General features: G+C 47.8%; 1 protein-coding gene across 1 annotated transcript in view; it reads right to left on the minus strand.

Moving 5' to 3' along the window:
• MIDEAS (mitotic deacetylase associated SANT domain protein) overlaps positions 1-20,894 on the minus strand; it is a 72,202-nt gene extending 51,308 nt beyond the window's left edge. Inside the window, exon 1 of the mRNA XM_010588734.3 lies at positions 20,767-20,894. The gene's annotated coding sequence lies outside the window, so the exon portion shown is untranslated. The remainder of the gene's footprint in view (positions 1-20,766) is intronic.
• Between the last annotated feature and the right edge of the window lie 3,242 nt (positions 20,895-24,136).

The following is a 24,136-nucleotide window of genomic DNA, read 5'->3' on the forward strand; positions in this document are numbered from 1 at the left end:
GAAGAAAAATAAGACTGTGTATTGAACTTTTAAGGTAAGCAGTAAGATGTAATACAAATTTAAGAGATTATTATTATGACTACCCAATTTCATCAATTCTAAGATGCACATTTCCCCCCATTTTAGCATCTCTGAAATCAGGAAGCGTCTTACAATCAATAGCATCTCATGGCTTAATCAGCAGCATTCCTTAGTTGTGTATAAAATAATGGTGCATCTTTATAATCGATGCCTTCTTAGTATTCAATGGTGTGCCATGCTGTTGTGGTTACTGAAGTTCAGTCTCCTGGATTCTGGAGCCAGCAGCGCAAAGTCCACAGAGCTGTGAGGCCCCATTCTCTGAGCTCAGTAGCTGTTGGGCAATCGCACTCTCATAAAGTGGCCAGCAGTTTCCCAGGGACCAGAAGGAGCTCCTGTATCCAGACACCTCTGGAAACTTCCATGAAAACACACCGAGGTGAAGTGGAACAAGCACTGGACTGGGAGTCACAAGAGCAGCCTTCTAGCCTTCTTCCTCCTCTGATTTTCTGGATGACCCTACATAGGATCTACCCAACAAATGCTTTACGTGACGCGAGCCCGCTGGATCCACCCAGCACCCCGAGAGGAAGCCATTATCCCCATTCTATAGATAAGGAAGCTGAGGTTCCACAGGTTGTACAGATGGAATTTGACCCCAGGACTGTCTGATTCCCTCTTTCTGCAGCAGGAGGATGCCTCTCTGGGCCTGGTTTTCTCAATAAAAGCTGAATAAAAGGAAGGGTCATGCACTGGAGGCTTACAAGCCATTCTCACCCACAGAGGTATTTTATTTAGCCCATATATTGTGTTTTAATTTAACTGAATGTATTGCCAACATTTTTAAATCAGGAGATTTAAACCAAAAATCAGGATTTCTGGTTTGTCTTAAAAGAAGTAGAACACTGGCCACACTGAACTCCCTTGGAGATGGAGCTGAGGAGTAGCACTGCAAGGGGAGTAGCACCATGAGGGGAGAGCATCATGAGGGGCAGAACACCTCGAGGGGAATAGCACCTTGAGGGGAGCAGTACCACAAGGCGGTAGCACCGTGAGGGGAGTAGCACTGTGAGGGGAGTAACATTGTGAGGAAACTCACACAATCCATTTTCCACACAACCCACCCCTTCCTAGGCCGAGGGTCATTCATTTATCATCATACTTGTGCAGTTTTCCTACATCTGCCAGCCTCGGTAACTCTATGCCTCCCACTCCCCAACCCCGTCACCCGCCCGACCCCTACCCACCCCACTCCCATTCCCTTTGGGTCTCTGAGTGCATGACCCCTGGGCCAGAGGAACTCCAGTGCCCTCTTCAGTTCTAATGGCCTGTGACTCCTCCCAGAATCTCTCCCCAGCCGGCCTTCCTCCACGAAAGTCACTTTATGAATCTACTACCACTCAGATAAAGCCCCCTGCCTCACATCCACCTCCCCACTTCAGCCCCCATCACAGGGCCTCCCCCGTGTCTGTCCCTCACACCCCTCATGCCCACCCCAGGGCATCAGTTCCAGCCAGTGGGAGGGCTGAGGGCCAGAGTTGCTGAGGTGGTGATGCAGACAGGTGTGGCGCTGAGTTAGATAAGGTGGAGGGGTGTGGTAGGGGAGGGAGGGAGTGAGGAAGAGAGGACTTCGTGTTTCCCAACAGAAAAGTGGTTTGAGGAGATAAATGTCAGCGGGAAGGCTCCACAGGTAAAGTAGATGAGCACAGTTTGACACATGAGGAAGCAAACAGTAAATCATCACGAGGAAAAATGTATAGTCTCAGCAGCAATTTAAGATATGCAAATTAGGACACTATTAAGGGCCTGAGTCAAAGAGAAAATAAGTAAATAAATAAAACAAGAAAGCTGCTGTTGTCAGGGCTATAGGGAAACAGCTACGCATACAGTGCTGTGCCACTATAAACCATTTAAATCTTTCTAGAATGTGATTTGGTACTGTGTTATAAGAGTTTAAGACTTTTAACCAGGTAATTATGGTTGGGAGACTATATTCCGTAGAAATAATCAAAAATATCACCACAAAGAAGGTTTTACAAAAGATGCTCATAGCTTCTATATAGCAAAAAAGTTCAAATCTATGCAGATTATGGTATGGTACAGTAACAATGAAATATGAAAGAGAAAGTATTTGACGAAATCATGTTAAGTGACAAAATCAGCACAAAGAAATACAGTAGAGGTGGCTTTACAACTCTGTTAAAACGTCCACAGGTATATTAACAGAAATCGGAAGAGAATTTGGAACAGTTTAAACAGATAAAGTGTAAGTTGATCAATATGGTTTAAATAATGATGATGATGATAAAGGAGATAGCGGCCATTGAACAGGATTTCCCCATTATAAAAATACCCTGGCCCAGTGCCCCTGGGACAGGTAGTCAGTCTCAAACCCCTGGCTTGATGAGGAAGGAAGAAGAAGTGTAAACTGGGAGAGGAGGGGTTATGACTGTGGGCAAGAGGAGGGCCCCACAGTTGAGGGACTACAGCTTCCCTTATCAGAAGGGCTTTGAAAGACACCTCTCCCCAAAGAAACAAAGTTATACAAATAAGCCCACACCATTTAACCTCCAATATCCCTGAGTGTTAACTCTTACTGCTGCATTTGCTCTCTCAATTTTACTAATACTATATTTCAGCAACTTCTGAGGCAACACCAGGGCTCTCTGCGGGCTAACCTAGGAACCCAACCACCACTTAGAGCATTGTTTCTATGGAAATTTGTTTCAAGCTTCAAGAAACTGAGCTGCTGACAACCCTGGAGTACACACGTGGTCTCTAAATTAGGGAACTGAGACAAGCAGTTATTGCTGGGCCCTGGGCTCAGGAAGATTAGCTTGTTACTTAGATTTTCTGGCAGTTAATATTCATAATGCCAACAATGATAACGTTGGAGTAGGTCTAATGTCCCTGCGGAGGTCGGGTGGGGTGGAACCAGGGCACCTAGGAATGACATGATATTCTAGGGAAGCCAGTGGATATTTCCTATGCCTACCTCCAAACACATGCAAACTCACACACACACACCCCAGCATGCATGTCTTACCCGTACCCTTGCTGTCAACTCCATTCCGACCCATAACGACCCTATATGACAGAGTAGAACTGCCCTATAGGGTTTCTAAGGAGCAGCTACTGGATTCGAACTGCTGACCTTTTGGTTAGCAGTCATAGCTCTTAACCACTGTGCCACCAGGGCTCCCCTAGAAGACATAAAATTGACCAGAGTAGCCCTCATGAGTATCCAGGCTAGCCCTGAGTCCACATTCCGACATAGTGGATTTCTGTCTCACCCTGGCAAACCTCCAGCCACAGGACCTATTTCAGTCTGATCTTAGAGCAGAAAACTCCAAATCTTATACAGTTCTGGAATTTGGCCTTAATGGCTATATGCTTGAGGTAACCGGGGCCCCAGCAGGGCTTGAACATCTACCCAAACGTTCTGCTGCAGTGGCTTCTATTTCAGCAGGCTCCAACCTGCCCACTCAAGGTACGCCCAGGACTCCTCAGCTCCCACCCACCCCAGGCCTCCAAACAACACCGAGAAGTGCCCGTGTCCTGCCCCGAGCAAGCTAGTCACAGGGAAAGGATGATCATGAACCCTCCAAACAGACACTCCACATATCAAGAAGTTCTCCACTGAGAAGAAATCGCTAAACACAGGGAGAGTGGTGGCTGAGAAGGCCATTCGCTAGACCTCCAGAGGTTCTGAGATATCACAGGCGTATGAGAACGTGGTCAGAAAAGGGTCAGCTGAGCAGCCACAGGGCCACAGGATCCTGTAGTCCCAAGTCCCAGCAGAGGTGCTGGAAGGATGGGGACTGGAATGCGTAAGGAGGGATGAGTAGGCCCCCGAGGAGGCAGAAACAAAAGGAGAGTCCACATGTAGTCCCTCCCAAGAGAAGACAGCAGCTCCCTGGACATCAAATCCACCACATCACCCAAGCTCCCCTTGAGCTGATCTTCCAAGGGCCAAGAACAAGGGCCCTGTCTGCTAAGCTGGAGGTGGATTGGATTGATGTGGGGGCCTCTGGGATCAACAGGAAAGGGCAACTCTAAGTTTCAATACTATAATAAATACGTAAAACACTGTAAACACCCAAGACACTAATTGACTAGGACTCAACCTGGGCTAGCCAGGGCTGCAGGTTAGTTGCAAAGCACACACTTCCTGTGGCCACAGCCTGCAGGAGAAAAAATTTGCCCACTCCCCCTGTGGCCAGGGCCTGCAGTGTAAGGCAACAGTGAAGTGCGTGGGCGGCTGGTGCTGAGCCTCAAGGGCCACACGTGCTCACAGGGCTGGTTCCCTGGAAACCCAGGTGTGCACAATTGTCTGGGGCTCAGAGGCCAGCTGGGGGTCTGCCAGCACCAGCATCCAGCACCGGAGGCAGAGTCCATGCTGGGAACCCAGCAGTTATACAGCCAGCAAGCTTGTGAAGTCAGGTCTCCCGCTAAAAGACCCAGTTAGCCAATCTGAATTCTCCAGCCCCTGCAGTGCTGACCACTGATAAGACAGAGCGGTTCCTTCTTCCCGGGGGTAACAGACGGGAGGCTTGGAGTCCCTCCCCCTGGCCTCCTTGCCACCCAGATCCAAAGTCTTTGATATGTTAAGGCCTTGCCCCCCCCCTTTTTCTGGTGGCACAATGGTTAAAGCGCTTGGCTGCTAACCAAAAGGTCAGCAGTTCACACCCACCAGCCGTTCCATGGGAGAAAGATGCAGCAGTCGGCTTTCGTAAAGATTTTTAAAAACCCACGTAAAGATTTACAGCCTTGGAAACCCTATGGGGCAGGTCTACTCTGTCCTTTACGGTTGCTAAGAGTCGGAATCAACTTTGATGGCAATAGGTTTGGTTTTTTGGTACATACCATAAAAAAAAACTACTAAAGCAATTTCACACACACAAATACTGCATTCATCCCGTCTTTACCTAAATTCAGTATTTGTACTATACCAATTTATGTTGCTAAAAAAAAAGAAAACCTGTTGCTGTAGAGTTGATTCCTACTGATGGTGACCCTGAAGGACAGACTAGAACTGCCCCATAGGGTTTCCAAGGAGTAGCTGGTGGATTTGAAATGCCGACCTTTCGGTTAGCAGTCAAGGTGTTAACCACTGCACTGGTACATATATCCTTATCATCAGTTTTGATGTAGCCATTAAGTGGATATTTGTGGGGGTTCTTCCACTAAAATTCATCAACTTTTCCCCATGAATTAACATCACCTTCATATTAATTTAACAGTGGCATAATACTCCACTGAGTCCAGGTATCATGAATTAAGTAACAGTGTTGAACATTTAGGCTGTTTATAGTTTTTGAGCCTTGGTGGTACAATGGTTAAATGCTCAGCTGCTAACCAAAAGGTTGGCGGTTTGAACCCACCCAGTGGCTTCATGGGAGAAAGACCTGGCAATTCACCTCTGTAAAGATTACAGCCAAGAAAACCCTACGGGGCAGGTCTACTCTGTCATGTGGGGTCGCTATTAAAATCGACTGGAAGGCATCTAAAAACAACATAAAAAACATAGTTTTTTGCTATTTTAAACAATGTTGCTATAAATATCTTTGTGCATATAGCTCTTTTCCTCTTCAGAATTATTTCTTTAGAATAAATTCTCAAGCATAATATTAATAGGCAAGGACATTTAACATTTTTACGGCTTCAAGTTCTACATCAAAAAAAAATACTGTCATGTGTGAGTTACCTGCATTTTATACATTTTCCTAAGTAGTTTTCCTGATAAACATCTCCCAGTTCTGCCAGTCGAGGCCTACTCTTAAAATCCACTTTTTCCCTACTCCTCAGCGTGTTGGGAATCTGAAGTATACGTCCTATGATTGAATGAACGTTGGCGGTAACACAGTGGATTTATTATGGATGGGTGAGGAAGGAGGCGGAGTGGAGGACATGGGTAGGTCGACTCTATGGTAGAGGGCTGGGGTGGGTAGGAAGGCCCCAGTAGAGGCAGAAACAGAGGCAGAGCCTCTACACCGTCCCTTCCAAGAAGTGCCTGAGCATCAAATGCTCGCAATGTTCTGGGATTACATAGTGGAGGTGGTTGTACAACCTTCGGAATATATTAAAAGCCACTGAATTATACACTTTAAATGTTGACGTGTACATATGTGAATTATATCTCAATTAAAACAAAAAAAGAAAGAAAGGAAATGCTCTCTAAGTGACAGACAGACCCTGGACTACTATTCAGTAGCAGGAGCGCCTTTGAGAGATAACCACAGGTTCCAGTGTGACGCACCATCAGCATAAGGGGTTCGGGTGTTGCAGATAGCACTTGCCAGGCTCCATTCACAGGCTTGTGGAATTTTCCAACAGGTAAGGACAACACGTAGTCTAACCCCCTCATTTTATACACACACTGAGACCCCAGGCCCCCCGCCACACGTGGCAATTACTGTCAGGTGGATCTGTTCCTCCTCCCCCTCCAACAGGAAGAGCCACAGCCTGTCCTCTCTGACTCGTGACCTGACTTGAGCAGGGCTCTCATTTTAAGCTGAACCCAACCTCCCCTCTCATGGGCTGCATTTCCTTCTCTGGGCAAAACTAGCAGACAGTGCTGAGTGTGAAAACTAAGTGGTCCTCCTTTTCCTCCAAGGCCAGCCCACTGTTTGTCATTCTTCAAGGGTTTGAGCAAGTGGGAAGGGGAGTCTTAGGCACCTTTAAACTTCATCACGGGCGCCTGCCTCACCTCTCTGTGGAGGTGCTCAGTGTCCCCTCAGAATCCTCCTCAGGGTGAGGGAGGCCCAAGTGCTGGGCTCTGTGCCCCCAAACCCCCACCCACCCTCACCAAGGCCTCCTGACAACTCAGCAGAGCTATGAAGACAGCAATTCCATCAGCAGGAGCTAAGAGAGGTTTGGGGCCATTATACAGACACCCGGCTCACCAACCACATGCACCTTACCCAGGCCAGGTCCTGTTCCCTCACTTCCTCTCAGGGTGCCCTTCCAGTCTCCATTATGGGATGCCTCCTGTGTGCCGGGCACTTTTCTAGGCCAGTGAGGAGACAGGTGCACCCGCAACTAGCTCAATGTCCAACAGTGGGGGAAGTTTGATAGCAGAATGCCAAGGTGGCAGCTCAGGAAGGCAGCCTGGAGGCAAGCGGCTTCTGGCTGGGTCCTGTGGGCATCTGCCAGGAGTAAAAAGGAAGGGAGGGCAACACGGGCAGAGAGAACAACAATAAGTGAAGGCGCAGAGAGTGAAAAAGTGCGTCAAAGAGCAATGAGGAGCTGCTGGAACAGCAAGGCTGTGCTAGGGAAGGGGGAGCTCTCTGGGTGGTGTGCTCAGCTGCTAATCTAAAATTCGGCAGTTTGAATCCACCTAGCTGGGAGAGAAAGGCCTGGCAATCTGCTTCCATAAAGATTATGGCCAAGAAAACCCTATGGAGCAGTTCTACTCTGTAATACGTGGGATCACCGTGAGTCAGAATTGACTCAACAGCAATGGGCTTTTTGGTTTGAAGGGAAAGGAGGGTGGAGAAGAGGACAGAAAGGTGGGCTGGGCTCAGACAAGGACCTTGTGTTCCATTCCATGGAGTGTGGAGTTTCTCCCGCAGGACTTGGGCAGCTCTCAAAGGTTTTTAGGAGGGGCAATGTGATTAAAGCTGGGCTTTAGTAAAATCACTAAGGTCCTTTGAGACTTATTTTCCCCTTCAATGCTGCTTTTAACGCAATTCCATTTCATCCAGATAAAGACAGGCAAGTTCAGTGCAGGTTATGCCGGAGCCAGTACTGGCCAAGAATGCCCTGCTCCCTCCCTCCCTAGAGCCATCCTGGCCCCACCTTTGTCACCAAGCCTCAGGCTCAGAATCGCCTCCAGTCCAGGACTGCAAGAATCCACCCCATGGCACAACCAGCTTTGTGAAGGCAGCAGCTTCACACTTTGAGGCACTGGGGAAAGGACTGGGAATATTGGTAGTCAACACAGCAAAGATTCCAGTAAGTTCAAAACTGTATTTTTCATTTTCTTTTATGAGGAAATTAATTCCTTTGTCTAAGGTTGTTGGAACTGAATAACCAAGATTAAGTCAAGGTGCCCTTATTTCAAACACCAGAGAATTTGAGGGCAAGAAGGGAGCTGACACTCACCTAACCCAACACTCTGTCATTATATGGATGAGGAAAGTGGGCAGCGATGTACTGGAGATGCTGACAACCCCAGGCAGACGAAGGCCTAGCTTTCTTAGCTCTCTCTCAAGCAGGACATTGGGAGAGCATCTCAGTAAGGTCACTCCAAGCCCCAGGCACCAGAATTTACTCCTTCAGGCTTGGAGAGATGCCCACTACTGTGCTCTGAGCAGCTTGACACCAAGGACCTCAAGTGTCCCACAAACCAGTCCAGAAGCCAGAACATCAACCTCCAGTTTGAAAAGCAAAGTGCAACCTCCCACAGGCCCCACGGCCCTGGGTCTCACCCAGCTCCAGAGGAGAAAAAGAATTCAAGCTCTAACAGTATGTTAGCCAGGGAGAGCCAAGCCTTGGCCTCTGGCCTCACAAGGCAGTGCTGAAGTTTTTTCCAAGTGGCATCAAATACACAGGGAGAATCCAGATGCTAGGATGACCTCCTTTTTCCACTGGAATCATTCAGATTCCAGAAGGGAAATCCAATTGCTAACGAAATGAAATGTTCAAATTTCCAGTGCATATAAGAATCCTGAAGCCAAACAGGAGGCTGAAGGATTTGGAAAGATGTCCAAAAAGATTAAGATCAAGATGTGGATTTTTTTTCCAGTGGCCTAAGGAGGATTCCCCCGTCTCCCTCCTTTCATATCCAGCACTGCCCAACCATCTTATTCTGGGGGCTAGAATGGGCTCCAGGCTTCCATGGTGGACACTTACCCACCTGGCACGTGCCCTACTTCCCAGGTACACCTGGCACTGAGTCCAAGTGGGAGGCAGAGGTCTGCCTCCAGCTCAGGAAGCTGTAGCAGCCACAGCCTTGCTCGTCAGGACACCCAGTGGTGCAACATGGGCATGTGGCCTAAGCCGGACCAATCAGATCCTTAGCCCGTGCTTTGCCTCCAGAGTGAGTGGCATAAAAAGCAGGGACAGTCCAGAACTCATTCCTGGAGGGGGTGGCAGCATCCAGGTCTGCTGGCAGTGGTGATGCCATGCAGGGGCTTTAGTTCCAGCCACCCAACTTCTCACCGGTCCTGTTTGATTTCTGAGCCTTGTTCCCCAGCCTTTCGGTGAGCCACCAGACAATTTCGCTTAAGTTAGCCAGGGTTAGCTTCTGCTGTTTGCATAACTAAGACCCTGACTATTCCACCATCTCCTTTCACCTCCATACTGGCTCCTCTGACCCCTGGGCCAGCATCTGTGCTCAAGCCTCCATCTTTTCCTCTGTGAAAAGAGTTTAATCAAAATGCCCACACCACCTGAGAGGATGTAGATTCAGTCACCTAATGCTGTAGGGGCAAATGCCTCAAATGCTGAATCTAACAACCTACCCAGGTCCTGGTCTGGCCATGCCCAGGTATGGGGCATTAATGTCAGAAATTAAAGGCCTCACTGTTTCCTTGGGCTCTTCCCTATTCTCCCACCAGCACAGGGGAAGGCGCCCCAGACTTGGAGTCAGGAAACCTGGCTTCTAGGACATGCCACTTCGACGCTCAAGGCAGATGATACCCACACCACCTATTTCACAGGGAGGTTAAATCAAATGAGAAGCCCCTCTGGCAAAGGTCCCCGATAATAATCCTAACTTATAAATCAATAATTGTTTTCAGTCTTCTCTTTCTTGGCTCCCCCACTGATCAACAGTTGATCAATTACACCTCATGTTCATAAACATTTATGAAGAACTTTCCATGTGTCCTGCATTGTACACAAAACCAGGGTCCCTCTTTTCACAAAATGTAAAGCTCTCTCCTCCTTTGGCTTCCATGACAACATGCTTTCTCAGTTCTTTCTCAGGCTCCCCTGCTGACACCCCTGCAGTGGTAATCCCCTCATCTCTCCCTGCATGCTCTCCTTGGGTCTTGGATGATATCATCGGCTCCCCTAGCTCCAACCACCTTCTATATGCTGGTGATTCCTAAACATCTGCTCCAGAATGTCTGATGGACAGAAGGGGCTAGTGGGAGGTACTTGGTTTGTCTGGAACTTGTCTTGAAGGTGCAGCTGCACAGTAAGCAATCATTTGTACTTAGACGATATTTTACTCAGTTAGAATTAATGAAGATTATATGTGGGGAGAGAGACAACACCTCCATGCCATCTCTTGGGAATCTCCTGCCCCAGACCCATATGTCCAACTGCCCACTAGATATCTCTCTCAGATGCCCCACAGACACTTCCAACTCCAACTCAATTTCAGCAACTGAAATAAAGAAAAAAAGCCCACTGCTGTCAAGTCAATTCCTACTCACAATGACCTTATAGGACAGAGTAGAACTGCCCCACAGAGTTTCCAAGGAGCACCTGGTGGATTCAAACTGCCGACCTTTTGGTTAGCAGCTGTAGCACTTAACCACTATGCCACCAGGGTTTCCAAATTAGACTTGTTATTTTCCCCAAATAAACCTCTTCCTTCTCCTGTATCTTGAGCAGAAAGCTGGGCAACCCTTTGACTTCTCCCTTGCTCTATACATTTAGTAGGTCCCCAAGACCTGTCAAACTGATCCCCTTGACAGCTTCCTAATCTGCTTCTCCCTTTCCCCTGCTCCCAAAGCAACTGCTCTGGCTCAGACTTCCTCTGTCTTGCTGCAATGACTTCAGTGCAATGATCTCCTCTTTGCTGCCCATTTTACTCCATCTCCAGTCAATCCTCTAACTGCTGCTGAATGGGCTTTCAAGAAGAAAACCTGGTCATGTCTTTCTCTCTCTCTTTCACACACACACACACACACACACACACACACACGCCCCATCTAGCTCTCAGTTGTTCCCTACTATCTTCAAGATAAGTGCCAACCGTTCTGGCTGGATACAAACGGCTGGCATGTGAGCTGGCCTCTGCCTGCCCCTCTCAGCACCCCCATCCCACCCAGTGCTCCATCCATACTCTACCACTTGCAGTTCCCAGATCAGACGTTGTGTCATACCTCCAGGCGTTGACTGAGTTGTTCCCTGTGCCTAGAATGCCCTGATTTCCTTTGCCATCTGGTAGACGCCTACTCATTTCTCAGGACCCAGCTCAAATGTCAGCTTCTCATTCATTAATTCCACAGCATTCCATTCACCAACCACAGGTACTATACAAGGCAGTGGGGCCATTCTAGGTGTTTCCTGACATTCCTCTCTCCCCTGACCCTGGCAGAAGTGGCCAGTCCCTGCTCTGCATAGGAGGGACTGAATACTTCCACATTAACAACCATAGCCCTTAAGTGCTCCTAGCTTTTGTGCATGTCTGTCTTCCTCACAGACTAAGAGTGCATTGAAGGGGGAGTCTGAATCTTCTTCATCTTTGTATCCTCAGTATTTAGTACAGAGCCAAGCACACAGTGGGGGCTCAATAAATGCATGTAGCAGGAATGAGTGAAAGAATGAAGAACATGAGGGAAAACACCTTGTAAACCACAATGGACAGGATTACCACTGCTACCGCTATGACTGGTTTTGTGTTTTGTTTTGTTTCTCCATAACCCAGGAAGAAGTCACATCCTAAATACCAACTGGACAGGTCAGTATGGCCTCATGGAGAGATGGGGGAGGAAGTCCTGAGCCTTTTCACCACCTCTAGTGCAAGTGCGAGTGGGAGTCAGAAGTGGCTGTTGGCTTCTAAGTTGTCCTCAACATATGCCGTTGGGATGTGGAAGAAGTGAACAGAGATTCATGCTGGTAGACTCCTTGTAGGCCTCTTGCAATGGCCTGCAATAGGGAGGCTGGGGACGGGGAGAGAAGGAAAAAGAGAGGAGAAGAGTGGACCTGGAGGCCTAAGGCCCTAGGGCTGAAGAAGCTTTCTGCTACACATGGGTACTGCCCTCTCCTAGCGCCACACAAAGCATAGGTCCTTCATCTGCAATCCTAGGTGACACAGCTGCAGTTAAAAGCTCACTCTGTGCACCAGAAGAAGCCAGACCCAAAAGGTCACATATTGTATGAGTCCGTTTGTATAAAACATCCAGAATAGGTATATCCATAGAGACAGAAAGCAGACTGGTGGTTGCTAGGGGCTGGAGGAACAGAGGAGTAGGGACTGACTACTTAATGGCTATGGGTTTTCTTTTGGGGTGATGAAAATGTTTTGGAACTTGGTGTAGGTGGTAGTTGCACAACAATGTGAATGTACTAAATGTCACTGAATGATACAATTTAAAAGGGCTAATTTTATGTTATATGAATTTCATCTCAATTTAAAAAAAAAAAATCCAACCAGGGATGTGTAAAAGAATTGAGAGGTGGCTGCTTCCAAAAGCCCAGAAGAGGTTAAAGACAATTTATAGTGAATATACCGAGTGAAGTTACAAAAAAAACTGGCTCTGTGGACTTCTTCTCCATTATACTCTGTTCACCTATTCTAAGAGTCTTTCTTGCTTAACACCATATGGTTATTTCCTAGCTTACAGCTCCCATGGTCTTCTCATGAGGCACTTGATAATGGTACCTCTTCACACGTCCGTTTACTTATGCAAATTTAAATAGTCAAGCTTAGCAGAAGAAAGCAGAGAAAGAAAGGATGTGGGGGGGAAGAGGAGAGAGAAGAGGGAAGAGCAAGAAGAGATAACCCTGTAAACCTGCCCTTCTATTCAGGGGTGAATGTTGGCTCAGAGCACTGAACCTGCCTCCTGCAGCCTCGAGGATACTACAATGTAAGCATCTCAAATGCTGAGTGAGATTGTAGTATTTAAACACACACATTTTTTCATCCTACATAGCCCCCAAATGCAAGCCAACCACTTCATCTGGTGCCCAACCTTAGAAACTACAACTTCTTCCAGAACAACTGGAACAAACTAAGATGAATTTAAATATTTAAATATCAAGAGCCAGTATGTCTGTAGCTTACACGGTACCTTCCTAAAGGACTTTCAAGGTTAATCTTGATTATATTCTTATTTTTCACCTTCTATGTTGACTTTAGAACCTGACCCCCAGAAAATGCAACTCCACCAAATTCCATTCTCCAGGTGACACATCCACCCTGTGGCAGCTCTTCCTTCTGGGTGCCTATCTCAGAAGCTAGACTATAAGCCTCCTGGGGGGAAGAACCAGGTGGGACCTGCTTTGCTCCCTGTGCTACATACAGTGTTGGGGGCACTGCAGCTGTTCCATAAATGCCCAATGAGGAGAGGCAGCCCAAAGTTAACTGCCTTTGCAAGGGGCCCACATGTGTGTTCCTGGGCCTTCCTCTGTGACTCTGTCCTGGCTCCCTTATGAGACCACTGGGATCTTGGGACCCGGGACGGTTCCTCTGTCTCTAGTTTGTTGCATAGTGACTGGGGTCTTAAAAGCTTTCAAGTGGCCATCCAAGACACAGCAATTGGTCTCTATTCACCTGGAGCAATAGAGGAAGAAGAAGAGTCAAGGACTGGAGGAGGATATGGAACATGTGGCTAATTGCCTCCATGAAGAACTGAACTGCGCCCTTTGCCATGAAACCAGAAGAACTGGATGGTGCCTGGTTACTATTACTGAACACTTTGATCAAGGATTCCATAGAAGAATCCTGATCTAGAGGGGGAAAATACAGAACAGAATTTCAAATTCTCATGGGCTTTAGACTTTCTGGGACCATGGAGGGTTGACGAACCCCTGAAACTATTGCCCTTAGCTAATCTTTAAACTTTAAAGCAAAAATATCGCCTGAAGTCTTCTTAAAACTGAACAACAGTTTAGCTTAACTAGTAAAAAAGGTCTGTCTTGAGCATTATGTTCTTTTAAGAACTATCTATATGGGATCAAATTGAAGACTAGATAGGAAGCTTGCGGGGCAGGGGGGAGCAGTGAATTTATGTTAATGAGGGAGAAGCAACTCAGAAGAGGAGGGTGAAAATGGTTGCACAGCTCAGAAGAACATAAATGTCGTTGAATTGTACATGCAGAAACAGTTGAATTGGTATATGTTTTGCTGTGTATATTCTCAACAACAAAATAAATAAAATTCAGAAAAAAAGTGAATTCAACGTATTAACTGCAATATTGTATGCAGTAAAAGACTGGAAACCACCCAAAAGCTCATCAATAGGAGACTGGTTAAATAAGTTATCATATTTCCATAGAGTGGAATATAATTTAGTCATTGGAAAAAACGAGGCAGCTCTATATATAATGATATAGAACAATCCGCAAGATATATTAAGTGAAAATAGCAGATGTAGAACCCTGTGTATAGTATACCAGCATTTGTTTATAGATTCATATTTTCTTCTATCTCAGAGACTATCTCCAGAAAAGTAGCTGAGAAATGACTAATCGTAGTTGCCTATGAGAGGGACACTGGAGAATTGAAGAAATGGGAGCAGGGACATCGGAAAATGAGAAATTCACATTTTCAAAGTTTTATGTAATCAAATACATCAATATTTTCTTATGGCTTCTGGGCTTTGTATCTTTCTTAAGAAGGTCTTCTGTTCTCTCAAGGCTCAAATGAATATTTATTTTTCTAATTTTTATTTTATATATATATATATATATACACACACACAGTAATAAGGAGCCCTGGTGGCACAATAGCTAAATGCTCGGCTTCTAACTGAAAGGTTGGTGGTTCAAACCCACCAGTAGCTCCACGGGAGAAAAGATCTAGTCATCTGCCTGTGTAAAGATTACAGCCTAGGCGTCTGGGGTCTTAAATGTTAGCAAGAGGCCATCTAAGATGCATCAATTGGTCTCAAACCACCTGGAGCAAAGGAGAATGAAGAACACCAAAGACACAAGGTAATTATGAGCCCCAGAGACAGAAAGGGCCACATAAATCAGAGACTACAACAGCCTGAGACCAGAAGAACTAGATGGTGCCTGGCTATAACCAGTGACTGCCCTGACAGGGAACACAACTGAGAATCCCTGATGGAGCACGAGAGCGGTGGGATGCAGACCTCAAATTCTCATAAAAAGACCAGATTTAGTGGTCTGACTGAGACTAGAGGGACCCCAGAGGTCATGGTCCCCAGGCCTTCTGTTGGCACAAGACTGGGACCATTCCCAAAGCCAACTCTTCAGACAGGGATTGGACTGGACTATTGGATAGAAGATGACACTGGTGAGGAGTCAGCTTCTTGGCGCGAGTGGACACATGAGACTATGTGGGTAGCCCCTGCCTGGAGGGGAGATGAGAAGGCAGAGGGGGACAGAAGCTGGCTGAACGGACATGGGGAATACAGGGTGGAGAGGAGTGTGCTGCCTCATTAAGGGGAGAGCAACGAAGAGTACATGCCAAGGTGTATACAAATTTTTGTATGAGAGGCTGACCTGGTTTGTAAACTTTCATTTAAAGCACACACACACACAAAAAGATTACAGTCTAGGAAACCCTATGGGGCTATTCTACTCTGTCATATAGGGTCGCTATGAGTTAGAATCAACTTAACAGCACACAAGAACAACATACAGTAGTATCACTTGTCTATATTGAAATTATTTTATAGGCTTACTTTACATTGTAAAATGTATCTTTTCGATTTTGAACTCTGTATATGTATTTTTTTTAAATATAGAATAGAAAACTGGAAAAAAATCTACCAGGTTTTGTTTTTAAATAAAACAAATTTTTAGAACAAATCTAGCTTATAGGATACATTTTACGGTATGTAAATTATATCTCAATCTTAAAAAAAAGAATCTAACTTGTAAAACAAGGTCTCGATTAACATCACGAGAACTGGGTGGAGGCAATAGAATGCTTATAGGCAAGCCTGATGTTCAGGTCTACCCAGACACTCCCTAAGACTCAGTTTTAGAATTTAGAATTTTATAGGATCAATACCTGTTTGGGCAAAACAAATCTGAGGCCGACTGGGAAGCATCTCTTTGCCCTTCTCACAAGCCTGGCCTGAGAGCTGGTCCTACATCTTCATTATCAGTCCAGTTCCCTCAGAAGGCTAGGCTGACCCAGGTAATGAACCCTCTCCACCCAGAACCGGTAATGAGGCATAGGGCATCCCGAGACAGGTCAACCAGGCCCAAATCTGGACAAGGAGGAACCAGTGCTAGGCAGACACTGTCAGGCACCCAAGGGGGAGTGGTGCTGGAAATGGAGCAGAACAGTGAGGTGCAAAGCCAGGAAGAGCCAGACAGAGGCTAACAGGCGGGAGGAGGCAGGGTTGGGCAAATGTTCAGAATTAATACCAGGAACCATGGTCTTCGGTGCTTGGCTTGGGCATGGTGGACGATATTTAACGGCCACTGCTGTTTATTTCATCATCATCAAATATGTACTGAGCATTTGCTATTGTGTGGAGCACCCAGCCTGGGAATACAAAGGCATATAAAGCAGGACAGGGTCTTCCAGTTTAGTTGAAAAGTTATCACAGTTGTCCATGCAAAAGCACATTTCAAGAGCTGAATAAAGGGTGTGATTGGAGACATGGCCCAAAGGAGAAGCTGAAATCCTTAGACCAGGATTCAAAGTTTTCCTCAGCACTGGGCCCAGTGGATGTTACCAGAGTCCCAGGAGGAGGCCCACATCTGGGACAGGGGAAATTCTGTGAAGGAGGGGACCCTGGACGGGGCTAGAAGTGTAAGGCATTACAGGCCCCAGGAAAAGCTTGCCACGCCAGCTGTTTGGACAAACACAGAGTGGGTCACTGGGTCAGAGCTGAGGGTTAGGGCAGGAGAGCAGCGGAGGTCAGACCCCCATGTGGAAGGTCCTGACTACCAGCCTAGGAATTTGGTCTTGACCATGTAGGCAGTGGGGAGCCACTGAAGGTTTCTGGGCTGGAGAGTGCCATGGGCAAGCAGGCATTTTAAGTGAGATCACGGAGCAGCCCTTTATTCAAGGCTTATTCAAAGCCCTGGGTGTGTTCCAAGCGCCACTTGAGACAGAAAGTCAGAAAGTATTTGCCCTGTGTCATGTGGACAGGGAAAAAAAGGCTGAAGGGTCTCACAAAGGGATGCTTCAGTAAGAAGGAAAAATGAAGAGGAGTGTGCATTTTAGAGAAGGAAAGAAGTCTGCTGTATAAAATTGCCGACCACAGTGCCTGGAAAACTGCAGGGCTTTCTTAAAGGTCTGGAATGCCCTCTTTTGGCTAGGCGTGTTCTGCCTCCTTTTTTGGCTGGTTGTGATGTCAAAAGACTGGATTGTGGCGCCGAAAGTAAGGCAGCCAGGAGGAGGCAGATGAAGGGAAATATAAATATCAGGCCTGGATAGCATGAAAGGTCTTCATTCTAAGACTACCTCTCCCAGGCAACTCCTCCATCTGCCTCTTGCAGCGGCACCTTGGGGATTTTGCCAGTTACTAAACGCCCTAACTAACACCAATACTTTTCCTCTTAAAAGAACAAAGTGATTAAAAGAAAGAAAAAAACAAACTGTCAAGTTTTGAATCAGAGCTTTTAAAAATATTGCTCCTAATTCTGTATATATATAGCGAGGCAGCAAACAGGGCTGCTCCGGGCAGTTAACTGGGCAGCAACTTCAAGCCATAAATCATCATTTACATAAGGTGGGAGAGGAAGTCAGGATTAAGTTTCCTGTCTTAGACTGGGTTGGGTACAACTGTGGGGCAGGCTCTGTGAATGCAGAGGCAAAGCTGAGCAAAGCAAGGGGAAGGGCCTGAGTTATGCACAAAAATCAGCCAGGTTTCTACAGCAGGGTGACTGCCCCAGGTGGCTCAACACCTTCAGGGAACCTTGCTTCTTTCTGTCTCTGTGCTTTTGAAAATGGTCCCTCCCCTCTGCTCTCCCCTGACTCACACTCATGAAGGGCCTTTGGGCACTTTCAATTTCTGCAGTTTCTCTATGAACACAAAGGATTCCAAACGCCTAGCTTTCTTTTCTTTGGGGTCAGAAGGGAACTTTCCTCTCCTCTGCCCTTCAAGACTAGTGCTGGGCACCAGTTGCTGTTAGCTGTCGCCAAGTCGGCTCCAGCAGGCCCCCACTAAAGCAGCGCTAGTTGCGTGATGCAGCTAACCAGGACCTTGTCAGTCAAGTACATCAAAACCTCAAATGTACCTAAAACAGAGGATTGTGTAACCCACGGTGACTCTTACTATTGTGGTGTTTTGCTCTAAACCTCATTTCCCTGTGGCAACCATGTCCACATACCCCAGCCTTTCCAGAACTGTCCTGATTTCACATGTTTGTCCTTGAGTCCCTGGAAGCACACATGTACCTGCCAGAATTGAGCCCTAATTCCGGTTTGACAAATGGTCACTGTGCCCATGACACACAGCTGGCATGAGGCTACAAAACATTTTTCCTCTAGGTGAAGCTCAGTTATTTGTTTGGGGAGGAGGCCAGATATGGGGCGCTCCGGTGCACCAGGGCTATCCTATTGGTGCCTGCCATGTGTGCAGAGGCTGCCCATGTGCCACAGTGGGGTGGTACCACCAAGTCACACAGCACCCTCAACAGGGCCTTGGGACACTCACAAAGCAATAGCACCCACTCACAAGCAGCACCAAAGAACAGAGCACTCATCGTGACAGTTTCTGCCTAGGGCAGGGAGCGAGAGGGCTAAGATTTGGGATGTGAGAAAAATGACCTTGCACCTATCCATTACATGTTTTTTGACTGTGCCTCAAAGCCCTGGTGGTTCAGTGATTAAGAGCTACAGCTGCTAACCAAAAGGTCAGCAGTTTGAATCCATCAGCCGCTCCTTGGAAACCCTATGGGGCACTTCTACTCTGTCCTTTAGGGTTGCTATGAATCAGAATCTTGATGGCAACTTTTTTTTTTTTTTTTTGGGTGTTTTTTTAAATCCCTCTACTACTGTTAGCCACTCTGAGGCCCTAAAGGAGAACCTGTCTGCCTTCTTTCCACACTTACAGGCTTGGCTTGCATCCTCAGTAGGTGTGAGAACTCTCACCCTGGTGTGTGCTGCAGGTCTTGCTTGGTAAGTGGGCCTGGGGGGCGCCTCTGGAGAAAGCATGCATGAGTCACTCTTCTGTGAGCCCCCACCCCAAACACACAGTCACAAAGCCCTGGCACTCTTCCTTTCGTCACTGAGCATTTCCCCTTTGCCTAGAATGCAATAAAGGAATTAGGACCCACCTACTAAGTTTCTGCAGCTGGCACTTCAAGGCTCAAAGTTTAGCAATCAGCTCAGTCACACAGGTCTGACGTGTCCTGTTTGCAATCGGGCCCCAATCCAGCCACCGTGCAATTTTGCTAATTCGAACAGCTTTCCTGTTTAGGGAGGTTGATAGCCATCTCCCATCTCCTTTTCCTGCTGACATCATCCTGCATTTTATACAGACACAAATAAGGGTACAGTTCCTGGGACAGTTTCTTGGCTGCCTAAGAGAGCAGTGAAAGGATCTTGAAAAGGGAGGTGCACTTTAGACCCCAAGCCCGCCTGAGTCCACCTCGCCTCTGTTTGGCATGTTGTCAAAGGTGAGGGAGAGGCAAGGAAATAAATCACCTAGTGAACGTGAGAGGGCAAAAAGAACTTGGAGACTGCGGCTCAGGCCCAGTTCTGTCCTGAACGTTTGCAATGCAAATCTGCGTTTTGTTTGCAGCCACGGAGGTCTTGCACAATGGCCTGTGTATAAACATCCAAGCCAACAATGCCTGACTGTGCAATCAGGCTGTAATTACAGGCCAGCAGGAAGCTGCTAGTAGGAACTGCACCATTCAACCTCTAGACATCCCATCTCGGAGTCTCCACCGCACGGACGCACATTCCTGCACACAGCAACGTATCCCCGCCGCCGCCGGGCCGCTGCTGCCACAGTTGTGGACAGTCCCAAATCCAGGGCTCCCAGGCGCCACCCGCCCGGCCGGAGTTACTCTGCAGGGATGTCATAAACTCCTCAGCTGTTCTTTAAAAGCCCTGCGCCACGAGGCTGCCGAGGCGGCGGAAAACAACCACCAAAGTTCCCAAGCACATTCCTGCAGCCCTAGCAGTTTTAGAAAATAGAGAAGAACGAGACGCTAGAGCCCACTGCAAGAGGGTTTCATAGTTTTATATATAAAACCCTCACATATGTACGTGGGTGAGCTGACAGTTTTTATGGCTAAATTGCAAAGTGTTAGGCCTTAGCGATTGCTGTCAGGCGCGGGACAAGGCGGGAGGAGAGGGAGGGGTGGGAGAGTCAGGAGGATTTGTTTAAAGGGGTTTTTGGGGGGGCAATTTAGGTTTTGTTTTTTTGAAAAGGCGGAGGGTTGTTTTCCCAAACTTTCTAGTTGCTCTGCTCTTCGTCACTGGAGGGCCGAGCAAACAAAAGTGGGGGGAAAGTTCCTTTAACTTCCTTCCTGCGACCTCACCGAGGGCGGCGAAGAGGAAAAGAACGTTTTCCTGGGAAACACCGGGCAGGGGCTGGGGGGCGGCGGCGCGCAGGCTGCTGGGCAACCGGCAGAGCCGCAGACACAGGCCCTGGGAAGCCCCTTCCCCGAACCCCTTCCCTCACCGACGGCGCCTGGAGCGGGCCGCGCTGCAGCCCTGGCGGTTTTAAAGTTCGGCCGCAAACCAGTGACAACAGGGGTGCCGCGCTGGGCCCCAGACCCCCGGCCCCGGTTGTAGAGCTCCGGGCCCCACGCCCTCCCTGCAGCGGCCCCAGCACCCCGGCCGGCCCAACCCCGCCCGCCACATCCCGTTCCGCACCGCAAAGCCAGAGCCCCAGAACGTTTTCAAACCCCACGTCGGCGCCCCGGCGGCTGGGAGGGGTTGCCGAGCCCGCGACTCACCTGGGCTCTGGATCCCCGTACGAATCTGAGGGTGCAGGGCGCAGGGCGCAGGGCGCAGGACGCAGGGCGCAGGACGCAGGGCTCGGGCGAGCGCGGCCCGCAGACTCAAACTTTGTTGCTCAAGGGACGGCGCAGTCGTCACTTCCTCGCAGACCAGGCGGCGCGGCCCGGGCTGTGACCCAGCAGCTCGCTCACGCGGCGGCGCGCCAGGCCCTGAGGCCGCCCGCCGCGCCCGCGCCCCCGCTCCGCGTACCCCGGGCCCGGAGCCGTCTCCCCTAGCTCTGCGCGCCCTCTGCAGCGGGGCGGGGCGGGGCGGGGTGGGGGTGGGGGAGCCAGGAGCAGTATGCACAGTCGGCCGCCGAGCCTGCACCCCTCTGCAGAAGGTGCGGCGCCAGTGGGGTCGGAGGCGCGGTGCGGTAGTGCACTGTTCACAAGCTGAGTCTGTAATGTGGTATTAGGGATCAGGGCCCGGGGGCCTTAGTTCTAGGGACCCCGTGGAGGTGGGGTTTCTGCAGTAACACACCCCATAAACAAAGGAGTGGGGAGGAGAGAGAGTTTTTCACTTTGGAGTTGGGCAAGAAAAGTCATTTCAGAAGAGTGTGGTCTGTGTTTGCCAAATAATGCCTAAGCTGGGCCTTAAAACACGGGTCTCCTTCCCAGAGTTGTTTGCTCTTCCATACCCACATACCCTGAGAAGGTCTGGACGATTGTCCTTTGTCATGTCCACCCGTTATAAGTGCACACCACTGCACACTTCAGGGGGCTATTTCAGTGCCCAAGTTAGGGCTACCAAATGGTTTCTGTTCTAGCCTGCTACCTAGGCTTCCCGCTCTTCGTTTATACTTTAACTCACAGAAGATATCTTTGATGCATTCCGTGTTTCATCTCTGGACAAAAGTGACTGAGAGGGTAGAGTGGAGGGTGGAGCCCTGAGAAGAGGACCTACAGGCAAATAATAGTAATGCTAAAATTTGTCGTCGCCCAAAATAAATTTTCTCACTGTATGAAAAATTACAACAAAAAGCCACCTTTTGGGTTTCTGATAAGTAACAGCAAAATAAAAAGCAGTCTTCAGGGAAGAACTCCTGATCTGGGAAGACCGGAGAGAACCGGGTTAGCCTTCCTGTGGTTTAAAAAAAAAAAAAAAAAAAGCGGACATTTGAAACTGCCCTGGAGAGCTTTCATAACAGAAACATTAGCTTCATTGTAGTTTGTCCGGAAAATAATAGAAACCTTTTAAAAGGTGGTTCAAAGGCATCAGTTAGGGCTCACTAATTTTCTGCTTTTCCCCAAATACTGCTTCTACTAGGTTTCGCCAGACCACAGAACCTCCCGCTTTCAATACTTCATCTTTTTATTAAAGCACAGGAAGACACAGTCTTGGCTGAAGGCTTTGTTCAGAAAGGTTGGTGTAAAACTGATGGAAAGTGACATCTGGGAAATGACCCTCAGGTCTGCCTTAATACCTTAAGGGAAGCCACAGAGATTCACCCAAAGATTGGGAGTGGAAAGATGGAAGTTCTCCTAGCAACATCAAATCCCCCATGTTGCAGCTGTTATGTGCCAGTTCTGATTTCTACTGAGGTATTAAAGGCACGTTAATAAATACAAAATATACAGTGTAAGAAAAATAATACTGCTATGAGAAATAAATGCTTATTAGACTCACAATAATTATGAAGCTCTGAAATTTTCATGATATTCACACCATTGTGGGGGGATGGTGGAGGGCTTGCCCATTACAATTTTAGAACCCAAAAACTCATTGCCATCCAGTTAATTCTGACTCACAGTGACCCTACAGGACAGAGTAGACCACCCCATAGGGTTTCCAAGGCTTTAAATCTTTGCTCAGGCAGATTGCCACATTTGGTGGGTTCCAACCACCTACCTTTCTGTTAGCAGCTGAGCACTTTAACCACTGCACCCCCAATTTTGGAACAGATAGAAGTAATTCCTTAGTGCGTTCTGCTTAAGGCAACCAATGACATAATCAAGGGGAGCAGAGAGACTATGTCACCAACACTGTTAAACACAATCATGTGATGCTCTGTATTTGCTAGAATAAAAAAAAACACAGGCTATTTCTTCGTTCGGTATTGTGATTCAGGATCCTCAATCACAATTCATGAATATTCAGTGTTTCTGCATGCCCAGCAATAATTAGCAGACCATGTAAATGTATGAAGGCCTGACATACATGTCTGTACACACATTGCTACACAGGATGGCATTTTTTGGTGTACCCTGGCATTGGAGTGCCCAGTGCATGTTCTGTGGCCCCCAGTGATCTGCCTCCTGGTATTCCCACCATTGTGTAAGACCTTGCCCTTGAATGTGGGCTGTACTTATTGACTCATTTCTAACCAATAGAATATGGCAGAAATAATGTGATGTCACTTGTGAGGTTAGGTTATTTAAAAAACAAAAACTGTGGCTTCCATCTTGGGTGTGCTGTCTCCCTCTCTCTTGGGTCACTCACTCTGGGGGAAGCCAGCTGCCTTGTCCTGAAGCAACTCCCCAGATAGGGATTGAGCCCTGCCAACCACAATGTGAGTAAGCTTGGAAGTGAATCCTCCCCACCCCCATGTGAACAGAGCCTTCAGCCCTGGCCAACAGCTTGGCTACAACCTCCTGAAAGACCTTGAACCAGAGGCACCCAGCTAAGCTGCCTGAATTCCTGACCCACAGAAACTGTAAGATAATAAATGTTTGTTGTCTTAAGCTGCTAAATTTTGGGGTAATTTGTTACACAGCCATAGATAACTAATACAGAGCCCAATGGAGAAGTCAGTGTGGACAACCAACCCTACCTGGCCTTCCTGGACCCTCATCTGGAAAATAGAACAGGAAGAAAGAGGCAGGCCTAAGTGTAACACACAAATCCTAAGAACAGAAGGCCCACCCCTCACTCTTTGCAGAGCAAAGGTCATCCTTGAATTTAAACCAGGTCAAAGGGTGAACTGCTGCCTGGTCCCAGGCAGCCCTGGTATAGCCAATACCTGATAGCACATGCAGATGTCTTTGTGTCATAAGAACTGACATTCAGGCATCCTCTTCCTCCACCCTGGAGCATCGACCCTGATCACTGAAGTCTCCACATAACCAACAGCTGAGAGGTCAGGCTTTGGTCCTGGAAGGAGGCTTGAAAACAGGGCCTTCACCAGCGTAGCAGGGGTTGGGGTTTGGGGACCATGGTTTCAGGGGACATCTAAGTCAACTGGCATAATGAAATCTATTAAGAAAACATTCTGCATCCCACTTCGGAGAGTGGCGTCTGGGGTCTTAAAGGCTAGCAAGCGGCCATCTAAGATGCATCAGTTGGTCTCAGCCCACCCGGAGCAAAGAAGAATGAAGAACACCAAAGACA

Source organism: Loxodonta africana, chromosome 10 (assembly GCF_030014295.1).
Source record: "Loxodonta africana isolate mLoxAfr1 chromosome 10, mLoxAfr1.hap2, whole genome shotgun sequence".
Lineage (NCBI taxonomy): Eukaryota > Metazoa > Chordata > Mammalia > Proboscidea > Elephantidae > Loxodonta > Loxodonta africana.